The following is an 8,460-nucleotide window of genomic DNA, read 5'->3' on the forward strand; positions in this document are numbered from 1 at the left end:
TGGCTGATTTGCTGTTCATTCTAATCGCGAGCCGTTTGTGTTTTATTTCGTGTGTTGTTTTTACCACGGTTTGGTTTTTCTGTCATTTCGAAATGACACTAGCCTATATTTTCACTTTGTCACAGTTATTAAATTAGTGTGTCAGTGGGACAGTACAGGCTACGTGTGTGTGTCAAACATTTTGGTGAATTACATTAGTTTGGGCTGGTTATATATTTGAAATAAAGAGAAAATGTTGACTTTAACGATGACAAGGCTTCATTTAATAGGCAGAAGATGATCTGACAACGAGGGGAAAATGCCTCACAGCAGCTGTTTTCCATTCTATTAGATCGCATTTCTTTAAATGATCGGTCTAGGAGATGCTGCTGATGGACAACAGTATTAGTTCAAAGAGGATAAAAGCAGGTAACATAGATTAAAACTATCGTTTCAAAGCTGTCCAAATGTGACTGTTTACACACATCAGCTGCCGACCGGAAGTTCTTCGCATTCTCCTTGCGCATACACGCAAAGCATAATGGGTAATTTTGCGTTCCAAGAACAAGGTCTATAAATACCCTAAGTTCCATATAACAGCCATCTTCATTTTGAGGAGTCTCCCTTTCCACCCCTACTCCTACTCCTGATGAGTGGCACGGTGGCCCAGTGGTTAGCACTGTTGCCTCACAGCAAGAACCTCACTGGTTATAGTCCTTACCAAGCCAGTCGACGTTTCTGTGCACATTCGATGTTTACACATTCGACGAATAATTACACATTCTCCTCGTGCTCACGTGGGGTTCCCTGGGTTCCCCGGTTTTCTCCAACCACCCAAAAACATGCAACTTAAGATAATTGACTAATCCAAATCGCCACTATAGATATGCTACTAGTAAGTAGTTATCTCTTAAGAGCAATCACTATCTGTTCATTAGCTACTACAGCAGGGGAGTCATCGAGATCTACCTGAGCTCAAACTCCCCTTTCGCCTTACAAACAGAAGGGAGCCCCGGGCTCGAGGATCTTATGAGCTCAGGGCTCTCTCCCGGGACAGCATGCCAAACAAGCTTTATAATCAATCATCAGCTAAGTGTGAACTCTTGAAACCCAAATTGGGTAAAAAATGGACTAACCCAAACAAAGGGTTTTATTCATTTCATAAAAAGAATGACCCAACAGTTGGGTGAGTCCTTATTACACACAAAATTGAGTTGAAATAAACTTGAAATAAAATTTTATTATTTTTTTTTTACTGTAAAAAGCAATTAGTTGATTTTACTTTTGAAAAAAGTGAGTACATCTGTGAGGTGGCACGGTGGCTCAATGGTTAGTACTGTTTGCATGTTCTCCTCAGGTTGTCGTGGGTTTTCTCCAGGTGCTCCGGTTTCCCCCACAGTTCAAAGACATGCGCTGTAAATTGGAATTGGATTAATTAAACTGGCCATATGTGTGTGTGAATGAGTGTGTATGGGTGTTTTTCAGTTGTGGGTTGTGGCTGGAAGGGCATCCACTTCCTAAAACACATGCTGGAATAGTTGGCTGCCGTGACCCCTGTTAAAAAAGGGAGGAAAATGAATGAATAAGTACATCCGTTGCCTTAAGTTTTTACTTAATAATTTAATTAAATGAACTTAATATTTTACTGCATAATTATAAAAATTAAGTTGTCAACTCACTTTTTAAAGTAAAATCACCTGCTTTTTACAGTGTGATATTGTAATCCTGCAAAGTGATTTGAGAAAAGCAATTTATGAAGATGATTGCAGATTTTAAGCTTGACTTCTATGTTTGAACCATGATTCATTTATTCATTTTCTTTTTGGCTTAATCCCTTTAATAATCTGTTAATCATTAAATGCCTCTAAACTTTTATTAACTTCTTTGTTGAACACAAAACAACATATTCTGAAGAATGTTGGAAAGCAGCAGCCATTGACATCCATAGTAAGAAAAAGAAACAGTGGAAGTCAATGGCAAAATTCTTCACTCATTCACACACATACACTACAGCCAATTTAGCTTACTCAATTCATCTAGCACATGTCTTTGGACTTGTGTGGGAAGCAGGAGCACCCAGAGGAAACCCACAGGAACAGGGCGAACATGCAAATTCCACACAGAAATGCCAACTGGCCGAACTGAGGCTCAAATCAGCGGCCATCTTGCTGTGAGGCGATTGTGCTATCCACTACACCACATAACATTTCACTGCTAAATTAATGAATAAACCAAACCAGCATACAACCAGCATTTGGGGCAATAGTGCATTCATGTTTTAACTTTATTTACATTTTAATTGTCAAATTTACATTTTAGCTGGTTAGAATCTCTCACAACTATTGGACATCATGTTTTATGGGAGAACAAAAAAACTTGTGTATTTCAGATTCAGTAATGATCAAGCTTTTTATGATCAAAACTTAAATGTATACACAAGAAATGGATTTTTAAAAATGAGAAATAGTCAATGGAGGAAGAAGAGACAAAACATTGTTTTAAAACTTTTTTTTTTTTTACATTTTCTTTATTGTATTTTTTTTTACATCAGTTCAAATTATAACTTTTACATATGTGTACTTTTTTCCTTTTAAACACAAAGTTGTAACATCATGTTACTATTATATGTATAAGAGAACTAAAAACAGAGAAAAGTGAAGGGAAGGGGCAAAAAACAGAAAGAAGAAGAGAAAATAAATAAATAAAAGAACTAAATAAGGGGGGATGTTTGAGCTAGGGTTCAATTAATGCTCTCTCTAAAGAACTCAATAAATGGATTCCATATTATATGGAATTTCTTTGTTTTATTTTTTAGGGAAAGCCTTAGCTTATCAAGATGCAGACAGGACATGACATCCTTTATTGATAAGGAGCAACATGGAGGATGTTTTCGTTTCCAATTTAGTAAAATCCACCTATGTGCCAAATTAGGATAGGTTATAAATCTAATCAATGTACGTTATTATTAGATAAATTTGCATCATCACTGACACCAAATATAGCTAAAAAAGGCCCAGGGTATACTTGTTTTCCCACCCCTTCTGATATTAATTCAAAAACTGACATCCAATAATTAACAATTTTAGAACAACTCCAAAACAAGCGATGCCTTGCATCGATCACTGTGGGTCTATGGCAGGGAACATCTTAGAGAGCTTTAATTTAGAAAAGTGGAGTCTGTGCAGAATCTTAAATTGTATTAAACCATGCCTGATACACACAGAAGTGGAATGAACTTATTCTTGTGTTTCCTCCCATTGCCAATATTCAATTTCTGCTCCGAGATCCTCTTCCCATGCCATTTTGGAATGCTCTAATGAAACATCACATTCTAACTGAGATAATTTATTATCTCTAATTGAAATTCCTCCTTTCATAAATGGGTTCTGTAGAAACAAAGTTTCTACTTGGGAAGTTGGTTCAATAGGAAATCATATAAAATTATTTTGGGCAAAACTGTGAGCTTGTAAATGTTAAAAACAAAACTGGTACTTGGCAGATCAAATGTCTGCTGTAATTGTTGAAATGTTGAAAAACAATTATTAATGAAAATATCTTGTTTTAAAACTTTTTAACATACTTTTTTCACTTTGAAGAATAACTATTTACAATCAATTTACTAAATTACATTATTTTTCAGCGATAAACAAATAAAAATTCTGCTTTTAGCTTCTATAAACAATGTTCAGTGTATTAAAACACATTCAATCTAAGTGAAAAGCTAATAAAATATATTTTAATTGTTCTTAAAGGAATATAGTTTAGCCAAAAATTAAGATCTGTCACTATTTACCCTTTCTCCACTTGTTCCAAACCTGTTTGGATTTCTTTCTTGTATTGAAGGAAATATACTGAAAAATTTTGCCATTGACTTCCACAGGTTTTCATTTCTACTATGGATGTCAATGGCTGCTGCTTTCCAACATTCTTCAGAATATGTTGTTTTGTGTTCAACAAAGAAGTTCATAAAAGTTTAAAAACATTTAATGCTAAATAAATGCTGAGGAACCATTTTTGGGTTGTGCTATCCCTTTAATGTAACATAGTTATTCGACTTGGAAGACACCATTCATCTTTTTAGTGAATGAACTTGTGTGAAATTCTTTTAGATGGAACTATGTATCTATCTCTCAGAAAAGACAAATGTTGACATTTATTTAAATACTTTTGACTTCATTTTCTTTTATTATATCTCTAAATCTTCCATTCAGTACATTGTTAATCTTTTTATTATAATGGCTAAGTTTTTTTATTCACAAGTGTAAATTTTTGGAAAAAAATCCAATATTGGCTATTCTTTTTAATTAAGCCAAATATTATGTCTTTAATTAGTATAAAAAAACAAAAATTCTTTTAAAAGTAAAAATGGCTTTCAATAACCTTAATCAATAATATAAACTTCTTTTTTTTTTAAAGTTTTTGGTCTTTTCTTTATTTTTTTCCTTCTTTAAATTATATTATGCAGCTTGTAACAACATCTAAATTTTTTTCTAATATTCCAAGTTTATGTAATCTATTGTTGATTTATTGAAACCAATAATAAAAAAGTTATTCCACATTTAGCCACAAGATGTCCCCGTTCACCTGGTTAATACGTGCGATTCATTTACACTAGATAAAGTCGGACTTCTGTTTTGGAAATGAACATCATGTGGGCTGTTTCTACATCTCTACAGAGGCACCGAGTTCAGAGGTCATCTCTCAGCGCAGGGTCAGCAGCTCCCAATGAAACTTTGCAACAAACCTTAAACATCTCAGTGGGAGTCTCGCAGAAAACATGCCAAGTACAACGAGAAGTGACACATTATATGATGTGTTGTGAGCTTGATGCTGTGCAAACAGCATCCAACCTGACACATGTCTTCTTAAGAATGCAAACATGCTCTTTTTTCCGAGATTTATGAGTCCATATCATTAAAGCACATCTGGTTGAGTTGTTATTAGTGGCGTTTGCTAAGAAGAGCAATTGCTGTTGCTGATGCTTAGGGCTGGATGATTGCTTCAATGTTGTATGTGCTATTAAAACCAGTTGCGTTTACACAGGTGTCTTCATGTGCTTTTTGTAAACTGATCGGAGGCTGTAACCTTTCAACACCACCCACCATATGTTAACTTTAAATAAAGAATGTTATTAATAAACACTAATTTAATATGTTCTAAATTGGGTCTATTATGTGAGATATACTGTAGGATATTCGACTGATATATTTAATAACAATTAAATATGACAATCATATTTCTTAAGTGTAAAGATAACACAGAGGAAAAGAACTATTAACAATAACAAAAAATGTGGGTTTGCATAAATGGGTTTAAATAAATTAAAGCCAATATAATAGAGAAAAATAAAGTCGACAAGGGTTTATATGTCTTTAAAGAGGTTGTCGTAATTTTTCAAAAAATGTTTTTATTAAATTTAAGAGAAGAGAAGTAGAATTCTGCAAAAAATTATGGAAAAAACAAGGAGATGAGCCATTTAAAACATTGCTTTCAGTATAAAAATAAAAAATAAAAATGTATTCAAAAAGTAAAAACGTAGGATTTTCAAAGTAAAAAATAAAATCTCTAAGTGTGTGTTTAATTTTCACGCCTTTTGCGTGAATTTCTTTTGAGTCTTTTCTGACTCCATATAACTCAGCCCCAAATCTCACGAGCTCACTGCATTTTCATCAGGCCACCTGTGGGCTACTTACTTATATACTGCAGCGCGAATTTGTGATTCAGGTGATTTGAGCTAAGGAAAACAAAACAAAAACGACATTGTGGTTGCAACGTGTGGTGAGTATTAGATTTTTTACAATTACGCGAACGTTTAATCGGTTTTCTGTAAGGATTTCACTGTAATTCATTTAATTTACGTCATTACACCAGGTGGGTAAAACAAACAACTTTTTAACACTTCCGAGTTTTGGGGAATAGTCATCTTGTACAGTCCAATTAAAGGTAAGTTATGTTATGTTCCTACAGACTTGAAATCATCAACATATTTACTAGTGGAGAAGTAAAAAAGGTTGAAACCTTTTATTTGTAATTTATTTGAAAGAAAATATTATATTTGTGCATATACATTAGTTTAGTCAGTACTAAAGACAAATCTGGAGCTTATCTAACAAAACAAACTTACGATAACGGTCTAAAAAGTAGTACAGCCAAATTTATGTTATAGAAAAATGTTGAATACAAATTTTAAAAACTGGAAAAATAAAAAAAATTTGAGAAACTTTGTTGAAAATTTTTATTTATTCAATCATTTTCTTTTCGGCTTAGTCCCTTTATTAATCCGGGGTCGCCACAGCGCATTGAATCGCCAATTTATCCAGCACATGTTTTACACAGCGGATACCCTTCCAGCCTCAACCCATCACTAGGAAACACACTCATACACTCTCATTCACACACATACACTACGGTCAATTTAGCTTACCCAATTCACCTGTACCGCATGTCTTTGGACTTGTGGGGGAAAACAGAGCACCCGGAGGAAACCCACACAAATGCGGGGAGACCATGCAAACTCCACACAGAAATGCCAACTGACCAATCCGAGGATCGAACCAGTGACCGTCTTGCTGTGAGGCGACAGTACTACATACTGCACCACCGTGTCACCCTGTTGAAATTTTGTAGGTTGTAATTCATTTCTGCAATATTTTTCTTGAATTTAATTGCATTATCTTTTAATTTCTAAAGATATTTGGTTACTAAAATATTATTTTAATAAATATAACAGTTTAAGGGTGCTTTCACACCTGTGAATCGATTCAGTTGTTCCGAAACAGGGATTAAAATTGTAGCATTGTTGCTCTTTGCTCATGGTGCGGTTCGCTTTCACACGGCAAAGTTTCTAAATGAACCAAAAGAGATAAACAAGTCACATGTGAGTAAACTCTCCTCACATTGGTCAGTTTCACGGTGTATTTTGCAGAGTTCCGCTCAGCTGTAGGGAAGATGGTAGTGGTTTGGTGGTATTTGACAGGGTGTGCGCAACGTGTCTGAAGAGTGAGGACAGATGCGGTGGGGATGGGTGAGGAGGGTGCACGACCTATTTGTCGACCAGGAGGGAGACGCGCGATTTCCAAGAGATTATTACTCGTTTGCGGGCATCTGGGAGTCCCTGTGCATTTGCGGGAGACTCAGGAAACGTCCGGGAGACTTGGGCTGTCTGGAATGACCTCCCACCCTACTCATAATTCTCTCATCATATAGTAGTATACCTATTACATATCCATAATACACTGTAATATAACCGGGCTCATATTATATTGCTTTCTCACAACAGATAATCCGCTCTAGAGTTTGATTCAATCGAGCCGAGACCACCTCATTCAAGCGATCTCGGAACGATTGTTTTGGCACGGATCCAAACACGATTGGATTCGCCAAACTAATCGTGCTAACATGGCAAACGAGACGGGTTCCGAAAATATGTGTGTGTGTGTGTGTGTGTATGTATATAACATTGTTTATTGGGTTTTTCAAGTACAGAATAATCTAAATAGATCTTTCATCCCCACACATACTGCCCTATGCATGCCCCAAACCTCCAACCACAATTAAACCATGAATAAAATTAAACAAGAAAATATAAACTAGTCAGGTTCTATATGAGCATTCGGTCCATTTGTACCCAAATAAAAAAATTAAGCTGCCCCAGTATTTGACAAATGAATCTTGTCGCTTTTCCAAACGAAACACAATTTTTTTCCAAAGACAAATAAGATGACACTTGTTTAACCCACACGGAAGTAGAAGGTGGTTTAGAATCTTCCATCTCAGACTTATACTGTACATCAGGGGTGTCCAAACTCGGTAATGGGGGGCCGGTGTCCTACATGATTTAGTTCTAACCCCAATTAAACACACCTGAACCAGCTAATTAAGCTTTTTCTAGGTATACTAGAAACTTCCAGGGAGGCGTGTTGAAGCAAGTTGGAGCTAAACTCAACAGGTCACCGGCCCTCCAGGACCGAGTTTGGACATCCTTGCTGTACATTTTATGGCTGCAAGGCCTTTTATATTAGAATGATTTTTGACAAAAGATTGAAGATGCTAAAACGCTAACTTTGTGATCACAACAATACATATTAAGTGAAGTTTATTTTTAAACTAATTTCAAGGGGATCAAGTGCTTATGATAGACAAGGCTGGCACCGCATAAGCTAAGATCTACCTGAGCTCAAACTCCCCTCTCGCCCTGCAAACAGGAGGGAGCCCCAGGCTCGAGGATCTTATGAGCTCTGGGCTCTCTTCCTGGGACAGCATGCCAAACAAGCTTTACTACCAATCATCAGCCAAGTGTGAACTCTTGAAAATGTTTTCAATAAGAAAGCATATTTTAAATTGTGCTATTAGTTTTCATCCTTACATTTTAATGATCAATAATTGCAGCCTTGGTTAAGAGAAGCTACTTAAAGTAACATCCATAATATATAGAACAGGAGTATGTAAAAACCAATGAGACATCGCATGATACAAAAAGGT

The 8,460-nt window shown here is 35.7% G+C and overlaps 1 protein-coding gene across 6 annotated transcripts in view; it reads left to right on the forward strand.

Annotated features, from left to right (window-relative positions):
- The first annotated feature begins 5,636 nt into the window (after window positions 1-5,636).
- angpt4 (angiopoietin 4) overlaps window positions 5,637-8,460 on the forward strand; it is a 115,538-nt gene continuing 112,714 nt past the window's right edge. For 3 of the 6 annotated variants that reach the window (XM_087258064.1, XM_087258062.1, XM_087258066.1), the window contains exons 1-2: window positions 5,637-5,757; window positions 5,851-5,922. The gene's annotated coding sequence lies outside the window, so the exon portion shown is untranslated. The remainder of the gene's footprint in view (window positions 5,758-5,850; window positions 5,923-8,460) is intronic. The other 3 variants (XM_087258065.1, XM_087258063.1, XM_087258067.1) reach the window with 1 other exon arrangement.

Source organism: Danio rerio, chromosome 6 (assembly GCF_052040795.2).
Source record: "Danio rerio strain M-AB ecotype USA chromosome 6, GRCz13ab, whole genome shotgun sequence".
NCBI lineage: Eukaryota > Metazoa > Chordata > Actinopteri > Cypriniformes > Danionidae > Danio > Danio rerio.